Source organism: Hakea prostrata, chromosome 4 (assembly GCF_041222555.1).
Source record: "Hakea prostrata isolate BN-2017 chromosome 4, UWA_Hpros_2, whole genome shotgun sequence".
NCBI lineage: Eukaryota > Viridiplantae > Streptophyta > Magnoliopsida > Proteales > Proteaceae > Hakea > Hakea prostrata.
Genome location: NC_142603.1, coordinates 42,433,660 through 42,447,489, shown reverse-complemented (window position 1 = coordinate 42,447,489; position 13,830 = coordinate 42,433,660). Strand labels below are relative to the sequence as shown.

At 42.3% G+C, this 13,830-nt stretch overlaps 1 pseudogene across 1 annotated transcript in view; it reads left to right on the top strand.

Annotated features, from left to right (window-relative positions):
* LOC149018956 (wall-associated receptor kinase 2-like) overlaps positions 1–13,573 on the top strand; it is a 44,019-nt pseudogene extending 30,446 nt beyond the window's left edge. Inside the window, exons 4-6 of the transcript XR_016173148.1 lie at positions 8,504–8,797; positions 8,958–9,149; positions 12,431–13,573. The product of XR_016173148.1 is annotated as a wall-associated receptor kinase 2-like (transcript). The remainder of the gene's footprint in view (positions 1–8,503; positions 8,798–8,957; positions 9,150–12,430) is intronic.
* The last annotated feature ends 257 nt before the right edge of the window (positions 13,574–13,830 follow it).

Here is a 13,830-nt window from a genome sequence, read left to right as displayed (position 1 = left end):
AACTGCAATCAAGGCTCAGGCATTAGCCGACTTTGTAGTAGAAACTACTGCACCAATGGAACCCACCATTGAAGATCCCATTATACCAACCACTTGGGAGGTATATGTGGATGGTTCGAGTAATAAAGATGGAGCAGGAGCTGGAATTCTATTAAAAAGTCCAGCAGGATTTATTATTCGATATGCTTTGAGATTCGCATTTGACGCAAGTAATAACGAAGCAGAATATGAGGCTCTAATAGCAGGACTTCGGTTGTCAAAAGCATTATCTATTGTAGATGTTACTATTTATAGTGACTCTCAACTTATAGTCAACCAAGTCCAGGGGGAGTATGGTATTAAAGAACCACGCTTACAGAAATATCAAGAGATAGTGCAGGCATTTCAAAACCAATTTCGAAATTTGAAGATATCTCAGATTTCGAGGAATGAAAATTCGATGGCGGATGAGCTATCCCGACTAGCCAATGCCAAGGAAAAGAATCTAGACCCTTCGGTCTACATTGAAGAGATAACTTTTCCAAGTTATCATGAGAAAGAAATTTCTTATATTGAAGCAGAGCGTTGCTGGATGAATCCAATAATCAAGTATCTAAGGGATGATAAATTACCTGAGGATCCAGTAGAGGCAAGGTTGATCAAGATTCGATCAGCTAGATTTGTCATTCAGAATGGGAGACTATACAAAAGATCTTATGCTGGGCCCCTTATGAGATGTATATGCCCCAAAGGAGCAAAATCAGCTTTGGTTGAGGTTCATGAAGGAATTTGTGGAGCTCACATGGGTGGTCGAGCCCTGGCTCACAAAATTCTGAGACTTGGGTTATATTGGCCTAAGGTCCAAGAGGCTGCTATGGAGTACGTTCGTCGATGTGGTAACCTGTCAAATTCATGCTACAAGATCGAAGCGCCCGGCGGAAACTATGACTTCAATTCTAAATCCCATTCCCTTTGGAATGTGGGGAATTGATATCATGGGCAAATTTACCAAGGCATCAAAGTGGACGGGAATATCCGATAGTAGCAATTGATTACTTCACAAAATGGGTAGAAGCCGATTACCATCGGCGGCAATTCTTCGAGAAAAAAGTGGAGAAATTTGTGCTTGAATCAATCATATATCGCTTTGGGATTCCAAAGATTATTGTCACTGACCATGGTACTCGGTTAGATCGTCCACAATTTGAGCAATTCCGTGGAACATATATGATCGAGCATCGTATGTCCTCAGTGGCATACCCCCAAAGCAATGGGCAGGTAGAGGTTACTAACCGAACGCTACTGGAAGGAATAAAGAGAAGACTCGAAGTTGACAAAGCTTCTTGGGTCGAAGAACTTCATAATGTACTGTGGGCTTATAGAACTACGGTTCGAACACCCACAGGAGAAACTCCATTCAGGTTGGCATATGGATCCGAAGCATTGGCACTAGTGGAGATAATGGCGGGGACATTACGGGATCGTGAGTTCGAGGAAAAAGCAAATGAACAAGGACTACTTGATAGTCTTGATTTGTTGGACGAAGTTCGGGCAAAGGCAATAGCACGAACTCAACATTATCAAAGAAGGATAGCGTCTCATTATAATACTCGAGTGAAGAATCGCCGGTACTTAGCCGGAGATTTGGTGTTAAGAAACACCCTAGCTTCCGACCCGCGTCACCAAAGAAAATTGGACCCTTCCTGGGAAGGACCTTATATGGTTGTGAAACCGGTCGGTTCAGGAGCTTACAGGCTGAAGAACATCAATACCCAGAAAGAGTTGGATAGTTCGTGGAATGCTAGGCATCTCAAAAAGTTTTATCCTTGAGGATGATTTCAATTTTGTTCGCGATGTAATCATTTTCAACTCAATCAATGCAATTTTTGGCTTTCAACAAACTATCTTTTGATTGGGGGGCATCATACACCACATTCAAGAACAAGATCCAACTATAAGGCATCGGATGAAAATTCGTGTGGGTCCTTCAACACTTATGGAAATTTTTCGAACTTTCTTAAGTCGAGGCATCGGATGAAAATCCGAGTGAGTTCCTTTTGCAAGGCGTCGGTTTAAAACCCGAGTGAGTTCCTTCGAGACTTATTGAATTTTTGAATTATCCTTAAGTAAAGGCATCGGTTTAAAACCCGAGTGAGTTCCTTCTCAGACTTATTGTATTTCTCCGGAAATCCTTAAGTAAAGGCATCGGTTTAAAACCCGAGTGAGTTCCTTCTCGGACTTATTGTATTTCTCCGGAAATCCTTAAGTAAAGGCATCGGTTTAAAACCCGAGTGAGTTTCTTCTCAGACTTATTGTATTTCTCCGGAAATCCTTAAGTAAAGGCATCGGTTTAAAACCCGAGTGATTTCCTTCTCAGACTTATTGTATTTCTCCGGAAATCCTTAAGTAAAGGCATCGGTTTAAAACCCGAGTGAGTTCCTTCTCAGACTTATTGTATTTCTCCGGAAATCCTTAAGTAAAGGCATCGGTTTAAAACCCGAGTGAGTTCCTTCTCAGACTTATTGTATTTCTCCGGAAATCCTTAAGTAAAGGCATTGTTTCAAACAACTAAGACCTAATGCAACAGTGATTCAAGTGGCTAGCAAAGTTCAAGATAAAGTTAATTTCTTATTTCTTCAAAAGATCCAAAGAGGCCAGTATCAAAACAATTACAAAGAGCTGGATACAATCTTCGGTCAAAAAAGGAAGTCATCATAGGTGACTGTTGAGAAGTTATACAAGATCAACGCGACTTTGCTAGAACAAACATATGAGTCAACCATTGGTGGGGATACAAGGAAAAGAAGAGAAGAAATGAGGATTACAAAAATATTTTGGTATGCATAAAATCCTCCGCAATTTCATACTCTTTGTCCAGCTTGTCCAGGAGAAGTATGGTCCTCGACCAAACTCGCATTCAGTACAAGCTCGTCATAATTGACTTCTTCCAGGGGAGAATAAACAGGAGAATCTTCCAGATATTGCATAATATCTGGATCGGAAGGTGGAGGATCAATCTTATCCTTGGTCCAGTCGGGAGGAGGAATACCCAGGTCGGTAAATACTTCAGGATGGCAAACAACACTGTAGGGAGTCGTATCAAAATGAGGATCCTTCCTTAATATTGATTCCCATACTTTGTTCTCACCATCCCGGTACGCCTGCAAGTTATAAGCATTCAGCATATCAACAAAGGGCTTACTATGTAAATACTTGAAGACGCAGGCTCTGCGAGCATCAGTTGGAAGGGATTCGGGCAAAGGAACGACAGCTTGCCTTTCAGGTAACGTTTCAGATCCTTTGGCTCCCGACTTTCCAACTGTTCGCTCCGATCGCCGGATCTTCTCCCCGGCATCATCCAAGTCTGACCGAAGACGACCAATCATCGAATTTTTTTCTCCTGCCACCTCACAAGCTAGATGCCGAAGGCGAGCAATCTCAACATCTTTAGCTTTGGAGATTTCCCGAAGCTTGGAAACTTCATTGCTCAATCTACTGAGCCTAGTAACTGCTTCCACTTGGTTGAGGAAGTTACCAGCAAGACTCCTGCAAACAACTTCCTAGTTAGCGAGGAGCAGAAAAGTAATTTTTCAGAATCAGAGGATAATGAAGAAGGACTTACATCACCAGAGACTTCGTAAAGACTTCATCTGGAAGTTTGGAAAGAACTACGCTCTCAGAAGTCATTCGAGCAGCAGTACACCATTCAAACGCTCTGTCAAACTCGTTTGACACTAATTCAGGCGAAGGATGAGCAGGATGAGCTACACCAAGAGAAGGGTGAGCTGCATCACTTGTCACCCGATGGCGCTTCCTGGTGGCAAAATCCTCCAACTCGGAAGGAGAGGAGGAGGATGCCAAACAAGCACTAGAGTTGGAAATAGGAGCAGCACCTGCTGGGACCACACCTTCATCAGACGCCAACATAGTTGCCTCGGATGCCCGAAGAGTCTCCTTCGGGGGTGCACCAACAGAGCTCACCAGCAGGGGCGCCGGCAGCACCATCGGCAACGGAGTGATCAAGATCTTCCTGGGAAAGACGAGCGATCACTTCGGGCAAAGGAGGCGCAGGGACGGCATCAATAGAAACTGCAGGAATCTGACTTGAAGATTCACCGGCAACAGTCGCCTTACGCTTGGAGGATTCACTAGCTGAAACCACCGCACTGGCCCCAACCACCACCAACGGAACGATTTTCTTGCAAGATTTTGCTCTGATAAAGTTCGGGTTGATCTTGGGAGCCACTATGCAAAGAAACAAGCCGTATCAGTACAGAAACAAACGACAACAACAAGGGGGAAACCCTAGTTTTCTATCACTTCTGACAAAAACCAAAAAACTAAACCCCAAGTATAACTACTGTGCAGTTTACTCAGGGGGGAAGTGGGGAAAGAGATGAGTAATCAAAAAACTCACTTGTTCAGAAGTTGATAGAGCTGTTGTTGGAGTACGAGGAATACGGAAACAGGCCGAAGGACTAAAGGTCGCTTTAGCACTTTAGCAAATCTAACTTGCGGAAGTCAGGATAGATGGAGAGTACCCACGAAGGCTTTAAATAGCCTCAGGTATTAAGACGACGGTTGAAGGCTAAGGACAACCGACGACCTAGATCGAAATGACGCTTCGAAATCCGCAGAAAGCAAGATCAACGGTCGGAGGGATGCCACATGGAAACATGTGGAGGCGAGCACCTGATGCAGAGATACCTCCAATCGTCGCACCGCCATTAAAATAATGGATGTATTTCCGATTCATTGGAAACAGCGAATGGTATACAAAAGCAGGAAAACGTTTGAACTTTGCAGAAAGGAAACGTGTGGACTTTGCAATAATTGAAGTAGTGGGGAAGACTAATGCATCTTCCCGAAACGCATCTTCACAATATTTCTACAAGATTATTATTCGGCGAGGAATGTAAAGTTAAGTGATGAGTTTTATCATTAATACTTTGATGTTCAAGGCAAGATTTCGGCAGGAGACGGGGAAATATAAAGGCCAACATGAGAAGAAATATAAAGGCCAACATGAGAAAGAAATGTCTATTCATTAAATAGAGGGTAAATCTGTACAAAAAGATAACTCCCTAAGCCTTTTCTTCATTGTTGCCCGAGGGACCCTGGTCGGGAGGACTTTTCTCAGGATCATGAGAAGAGCCTTCCTCAAGAATGGCATCGCCTGAGTCCTCTACAGCAGCAACTTGAGACTCGGCTTGTGATTTCTCCTCTGGAAGTGCCGGCTCGTCAGCCAGGTATGCCTCATATTGAGGATCAGCTGGAAAAGGATCATCTTCTTCCTGAGCCCAGTCCGGGAGATCCATACCAACTTTCCCGAAGACCTCTTTGTGGCACACCTCACGAAAAGGAGCAGTGTCGAAGGCAGGGATCGATCCGAGGATTCGCTCCCAAACGTCGTTCTGCCCCAGGTGATAAGCTTGAAGGTTGTAGATACCTAGCAGTTCAGAGAAAGATACGCTGTTCAGGTATTTCCGAACACACTCCTTCCAAAGCTCTGGCTTTATATGCTCGGGCTTGCTAGGGATCGACAACTTCAGATGTTCTTCGAGCTCCCTACATTTGAAATCAAGCCTGTCACCAAACAACGTGGAGGTTGCTTTTTGCTTTCTGGCCTCGCGCTCGGCAGCAGCGGCACGAATCTTCGACGCTTCGAGGGCCTCCTTGAGGGAGATCACTTCTTCCTCGTGCTTTTTCTGCAGCTCCACGGCAGCTGCAGTCAGCTGGTCTATTTCAGAATTGGCTTTCGCCAAATTCTCTTCACAGGTTTGCAGCAAGGAGCTGGTGCGACCAACCCGGCTCAATGCTTCCATGTGTTGATAAAAGCTCAACACAACATTCCTGGGAAGGCGTAAAATATCAGAAGAAGTCATAAGGAATTATGAAAAAATAACTAAGCAAGAAGACCGGTACCTTGTAGATTGACTAACAAGGGAGGTGTCATCCAGGGCTTCAAATTCTTGGCGATCAGAAGGAGCAAGACTGAGGGAGCTCCATTCTGCAGCTTTCTCGGGATCCCGAGTCACCCTGTCGCTCAGCTTCAGGGTCCACTAGGGGGTGAAGACCTCCTCACCATCCGTTGAAGCTTTTGATTTTTTATTGGAGGGAGCATCAATTGTGTCATGCCTCCTCTTGGTTCGGGCGGAGGAAGAGACATTAGACCTCTCCACCATCAGTTTCTTCCCTTTACCCGAAGCATCAGCTACAGGCCTGATATTCCTAATACCCCTATAAGAGGGGTCGGGAGAGGGAAGAGAAGCCTCTTGATCTACGGTCAAGACTCTGGGCGATCATTGCTCGGCTGTCACAACGGCCCTGGCGGCCTTCACCTGCAGGCTTTCAGGGTTCATTCTTGGAGGCACTGCAAAGAAGAAGGACAAGAGTAAGAATTCAAAACATATCACTTCAGTCAAATTAAAGGATGGTGGTTAGAAGCTCACAATGAGCCAAGCCCTAGTACTGAAGGATGGAGTTATACTCCACTTCAAATCCATGTATCTCTTGATACCACGGAATGGATTTGATCTTCCTGATGGCCGCCTCGTCTTCTCTGGATAAGGGAAGGCCTCGGTTATTCTCGGAAGAAGAAGTACACCTCCTCCAGGTGGTTGGGAAGTTAAGATCTGATGGAGGCGCTTGACAGAAAAAGTATCGTTCACGCCATCTTTTGTGGTTAGAAGGGCAAGTTCCTTTGACAAGGATGCTGCCCCTCCAATCAAGTTTAGCCTTATTGCGTTTGGACAGAAAAACCCATTCGGGAGGATGGGAGATAGAAAGAACATGAAAATGTACAAAGAGAGAAAGAGATGGCGTAATGCCAAGTTCAAAACACAAAACCCAAGAAGCCGACGATGAGACGCCAGCTATTGGGGAGGAGCATTCCGGGACAAATGTTCCAGTGATTCAGAACTGCGGAGAACAAAGGATTAAAAAAGGGAAAGCGAACCCCGCTTTCCAGTGCATCTATATACAGAGAAAATTCACCCGAAAGGGATGAATCAACCCTCTCATCAAGGTGGGGAGCCCTAACCTGATATGAGGAAGGAAGATCGAAATCTTGGATAGCTGAAAGAAGGGTTTCCTCATCGTAGATGGAGGGAACAGAGCCAGGTTCACCATTGGACCCGGAAGTTTGAGGCTGCCTAGAAGACTCGACAATCTTGGAAGATCTAGACTCGAGAAGGACAGGAGAAGTTTCGGTTTTTCTTTCAAAACCTTTTTGAGAAACTTCAGCAAACTCGCGCCAGAGGACAGTTAGGGTTTTGTTGTCACTATCCGACTGTTCGGGAGCAGGAGAAGCAAAAGCATCACTGCTATTACCAACACTGGGTACTAGAGAAGCCCTATCGTCCGCCATTACTTGTTTCAGTAAACTACAAAAAGAAAAAGACCAGTAAACTTACTGATTCAGTGAGGCGGAAGCTTGAGAGCAGGAATGCGCGAAGCAGACAACAAAGTTTCAAATTCCAGACAAGAAGAATGAAACCTACGAAGACAATGAACCGCTTTTAAAACTCCCGCACGAGTGTTCGGGAATCTGAACGATCGAGATTGATTCAAAATCAGCGATCGAGATTGAAAGACGTTTTGAAAGTTTGAACTCACGAATCCGAAATAGGCGTTTGGAAACCGTCGCTTGGATGACGTGAGCCACGACAGATCAACTGCAAGGAGATATGTGGCCTTACACTCACAACGCTCGAGGAAAAGTGACCACCGCATTAAATGTGATATGACATTTAATGAAGCACGCAGAGATTATCACCTGACGACGAACCCAGTTAAAAACCAAGCCCTCGGGATCGACCGAACGCTTGGTCTGGGGGGCTCGTGATATGGAGAGATTATGATCAGACCGGGTTCATACCTGGTCCGACCCTCGACCCCGGTCGAGACGGAGAGATCCGACTCGCTTCCGAGCGAACCGGATCCGGAAGATGGCTTGCTGAAGAAGAAAGCTTATTCGGCTACAAGCGTGCCCTAATCCTACTTATGGATTAGGGTAATCACCCTAATGATGGCAAACTCGAATTGACGGCTGCGGATAATCATTATGGAAGGGATAATCATCGCATAACCTAAAGGTTATCTCAAGAGTCCTCTACTAGCCCAAACTAGTAGAAGTCTATTGCTCAACGGATCTAACTGATAAGATCCAACGACTACCCGAGGAAGGCTCAAGTGCATCCAACGAAGGAGATTCGAAGGTACACTCTATATAAACCTCACTACCATACAAGGTGAGGGGATCGAAAAGAATACTATCTGAGACTCAAGTTCAGATACATACTAATAGACCTAAACTATCAGCGATCTGCTATCTAGATCACCTTTCCCAGTTCTTCATTCCTTAGCTCTGCGCTTCTAGCAGAGCCATTTGTGATTAAGTTCATCAACTGACTTAGCCTTCGGAGGTGGACTCCCGACCCCAGCGGTCGGGCCACATCTGACGCTTTCGTTTTGCAGGACATCACGTGGAGATCTAAGGGCTGAGCAGATTTTGGACGCATCAGATTTCAATCCCTGCAGCTACAGTTTCCTCGTTCAAACTGACTGGTTCAAATTCTCATCCTTATATCTCTCCAACTTCACTTCTGAATATATAATAGATGATGTGCCAGCTGTCCCTGTTGTCTACGACTGGCAATTGAACTGAAGTCTTGTGAAGAAGCTAAGAAAAACCGGTCTACTTATGCATGAGTTGGAAATACAAGCGAGTGTGCCGTCTCCAAGAACGGTATTGGTTACAGCTGCGTTTGTTCAAAAGGTTATCAGGGGAACCCGTACCTTGAAGACGGATGCCAAGGTAACCATCCATCCATGTAAACCAACCCTATCTTGCAAATGATCAATTCTACTGTATTTGATGAATAGCTTAACACTGACAGAAAATCTTGTTCGCTCTTTTTGTTGGTGGTGATTTTGTTTTGATGATGATGATGATGATGATGATGATGATGATGAAGATGTGGATGAATGTAAGGTTGCACATCTTCATAACTGTAGTGAGAATGCTAAATATAAGAATAGTGTTGGAGGTTACAGCTGCCACTGTCCATTGGGCTATCGTGGCGATGGCTGGAAAAGTGAAACTTCCCTTTATGGTGCACCAAAAGGAACTGGGTGTAAGAATACCAACATCATACCCATTATTACAGGTAAATGTCTTTTCTCTCTATAATGTCATCTCTCATCTATCTTTTTTCTTTTTGGAAAAGCAATGTGATATCAATCTCCATCACATAAATTTTTTTGTCTAGATTCTTTATATCTTGAGCAAATTGCACATAGCCCCTCAAATTGCGTAAATTTTCTTTTTATCAAAAATGTTGAATTTATTAATATGAAAAGAAAAGGATTCAAGACCAATTCTCAAAAGTTATATATCACATAGTATACACCTCTCAAAATACTACGAATAGAGTCACTCAGAACGAAATCTTAATTTTTGCATAGCATCTACCCATTCACCAAATTCTTTTTCTTAGTTGTCAAATCTTTCACCTTGAGAATCCACTACATTTCCACCCCTGTCATGTCCCTTAACTACAAAATTTTCAATTTGACTTTCAAAGCCTTCAAATTGAAACTCTACCATATTTCCAATTCTCCTAGTGTCCTCAATCGACTCAGAGTGGATCCCAAGCACCTTATCCTCATCCACCAGATTTTTAAATTCAAATTTTCAAAAATTCGTACTCACCTCTTTGTCAAACTCTCCATAGCGGGCTAGGGTCTCATCCAATGGCTTTTTAGCTGGAAAAGACTGAGAAATTATAGGAGTTTCAAACCGATTGAAACTATGTTGTAGCAAGAGTCCCCTCTAAACCCATCCCCCCTGTTGCTCAAAACTTGCTCTCCATCCACACCACCTCCCCTGACAATGCCATCACCTTCTCCCTTGCTGCCTATGTAATATCAGCCTCCTTTTTAGCCTTACATTGTGCCACCATATGGGCAAAGCGTTCACAATACACGCACTTTCAATCCCCCCCCTCCTACACGACCTTCTGGAGAAACCTGAAGACTTTCAGTGTACTTGGTTCACATTGCTCCACATGAACCTCCTCCACCCACTCTGCATCCAATTTGAGTTCAACAAGGACATGAACAAAGTTGCCAAAGAAAACCTGTTTGGTCCTCTAGTCTAAAGCTATAGGCCTACCCATTGTCTTTGCAATGGACAACACTATCTTCTGATGTTAGTACTCCAATGGTAATACCATTAAATGAACCCAAACCAACTTTATAGATGGTTGAGATATACATTAACATTTGGCCCCCCCACAGTTGAAACCAAGTAGTTTGCAACCCTACCTTCTTGGGCAATGCCTCCAAATATAAGTCATATCACCTTTGTTCCCAAACTGAAAAATTATCAAGCCCTTATTGATAGAATGAAAAATGACATGATTAGAAATCTTCCATCCTTGTCGAACCTCATTCCTCACCCTTCCCATCGTAATTTGTGAAAATCAAATCTACCAATTACAGCAAATTTGAACAATTTATGCTACTACGACTCATATGCAGACCAAGGAATTACGACTTCACTACATGAATTAGCTCATGGAAATAGTCCAAAGAGATCATAGCCCCTCCACTCACCACACCAGCATAGGACTTCTTCACCACTGCCTCCTCACCTAGTCGTATATCCCCTTGCATAGCCACAAGAATATCCTTTGTGTAATAGAAACCTTTTCCTTGCGAAATTCCTTCCTCCAGGAATTTCAGACTTTCTCTCTCCTCCAGCTAATTCAATCACAGTTGAGGAATACAACATCTACTATTCTTAAAATTTAAAAAATACATTAGATACCCTTAGCCCTGGCTTTGTTAGTTTTTAAGAGAGAATGACTATTTTCTTGCGCGGGGGGGGGGGGGTGTTGGTGGTTACAGGGGACCTTCTACTTATAAGAGAGGGAGGGGATCATTTTACACACCATCAAGGAGAGTCAAGCACATGACCAGTTCACAAAGAGGTGTTGGTCATTACCATCTAAGCCAACTCTTTGGTGGTCCATTTTTCCTTTTCTTCTCTTCTACATCCCAACCCACTTACTCCCAACATCAAATAATCACCACTGCATATGAGAAGTAGACCTATTGAGCCATTGCCATATAGTTGTCTTAAAGTGGATATTCAAGTGGTGGTTAGGTATGACGTGAGCGACTTCACCATTAGGATGTAAATGTATGGTATGGAACAACAACAAAGAACCGGAATAACTGCAAACAATCTTACGTAAGGGGTCAATGCAAGAAGAATGTAAAATGGGGAAAGCACATGTCACTTGAAGGTTACATCAACAACAAAGCTCTATGATGGTTTCACTATAAATTTGAAAAGAAAGGACACAATGAAGAAAAAGTTAACTAGGTAAAAAAACTTGCAGCAAGATAAACTTAAAATCCTTTAGACCTATTTAACCATAGTGGTACTACATATTCTAAGAAGAGAGGGTTAGAGTGGGTGTTTGAGAGGCGGTCGAATATGAGTTAAGGATTCAACCATAAGATTTATACAGAGGAACAAACGACTAGAATAATTCAAACTATGTTAAAACAATCTTGCACATAGGTCAACATAATGAAAATGTAAAAATGGAAAATGCACATGTAAAGGACAAGAATTAGGTGATTCTCCCGAATGCTATGTCTACAACAAAGCTATGTAATGAACACTACAAAGATGAAGAAATGGAAATACAACTCTATGATGTTTTTCTACCACATCTTAAAACCCAAGCACTGTACTTATAACATAAAATGCTGAGGAAAAAACCTAACCTTCCTCCAAATACTCCCCCATCTCCCACACGCAAAAATAAATAAATGAAAGAAAAACAATTAAAAAAAAAAAGAAGCCGAAAACAGAAACAAAAACTAAGAACACCTCTAAATTGTCTGGGAGCCCATAACTAATTAGTTGAAAGAGCTTGGAATTAGATAAATGACCCACATCTTCATGGAAATATTTTTGTGTCGAGTTCTCATCCTCCAAATCCCTTCAAATTCTATCCCGAAAACGTGACACTAAGGTGCTCAAAATCTAATGTTCTATTATTAATCTTAAATACTCTCCACGTTTCAACAGTACCTTCTCTTTCTTTCCAAACCCCTCCAAACACACCACATGATTGTTTGCAACTTTAAGGGGTAATATACACAAATTTTATGTTATATCTTATAAGTTTATAATTTGGCATTAGAAGAGTATTGTTGCTTTTTAGAGTCAAACTGAATCAATCCAATTGGAATCTCCAGGACCCATGCATTTGAATCTTCAACCCACATGTCTTTCTCTCTACTTTAGAGGTCAGGTGGTGCCTTTGACCATGATTGCATACACATTTCCAGCTCTTGGTGTTTTTCTTCATCTCTTAGACACAAAAGATGTAAAACATCAACATGGATCTGTTTTTTATTTTTGCAGGAGTCAGTGTATGCACCATAGCTTTACCTAGCTTCATTTGGTTTATATATTGGGCAATTACTTATAAGAAAAGACGTTTGCTTAAGTTCTTCAAACAAAATGGAGGTATGTTATTACAACAACAAATAGCTTTGTATAAAGGGGCCAGAGATATCGCACAGATTTTCACCATAAAAGAGTTGAAGAGGGCAACCAAGAACATTTGATCGTAGTCAAATACTTGGTGAAGGAGGGTTTGGCATAGTATATAGGGGAATCTTACCCGGGAGAAAAATTGTTGCCATTAAGAAATCAAAAATTATGGATCAAACCCAGATTATACAGTTTATAAATGAGGTTGACATCCTCTCTCAGATTAATCATAGGCATGTAGTGAAGCTCTTAGGCTGTTGCCTACAGACAGAAGTCCCTTTGTTAGTTTATGAATTCGTCTCCAATGGAACCCTGTACCAGCTGATCCATGGTGAGAATAAAGCTGCTTCTTTTTCATGGGAGGATCGCTTAAGAATTGCTGCAGAAACTGCAGATGCACTTGCTTATCTGCACTCTTCTCATTCAGTTCCTATCTTTCATAGGGATGTGAAGTCTTCTAATATACTACTGGATGATAATTACAGTGCTAAAGTATCTGATTTCGGAGCTTCAAGATTGGTTCCTGTGGATCAAACTCATAAGACAACAGTAATTCAAGGGACTTATGGATACTTGGACCCAGAATGTCTTCCTTCAGGCCATCTAACTGATAAAAGTGATGTTTACAGTTTTGGAGTTGTTCTTGCAGAACTTTTGACGGGGAAAAAGCCAATTTTCATGGATGAATCTGGGGAATGGATAGTTCTTGCAAAGTTTTTACCATCTTCAGTGAAAAAGGGGAATCTTTTTCATATTCTTGATGATCGGATAAAAGAGGATGATGGGAAGAACCAACAGTTTCTAATTGTTGCTGAGATTGCAAGTAACTGCCTAGAAGATAGAAGGGAAGATAGACCTACAATGAAGGAAGTTGTAAGGGAACTTGATTCTTTGAAGATGGTTCATGATCAACCAACATCACGACATATTCAGCAAGAAATTGACCTTTCTCCAGGTGGACTACCGACGAGCTCTTCTAATCCAACTCTTGAAATAGATAACCGAAAATAGCTTTGTTGAATATGGTGTTTGTGAAAATGATTATGGTAATGCATTTTCTTTTTGTTGTCAGTTTGTTTGGGAATACTAGATCAATCTTTATTTTATGGTGTGATATAGTAATCATGTGAGAATTAATCATGGTTTGGAAGCTTTTGCTTGAGGTCTTCATTGAGATTTTATTTGGTCTATGTATTTTGGTGGTTATCTAACTTACCGCTGAATTTTATCCCCTTCACTATAATGTTTGTTGTTCTACTACAACTCCT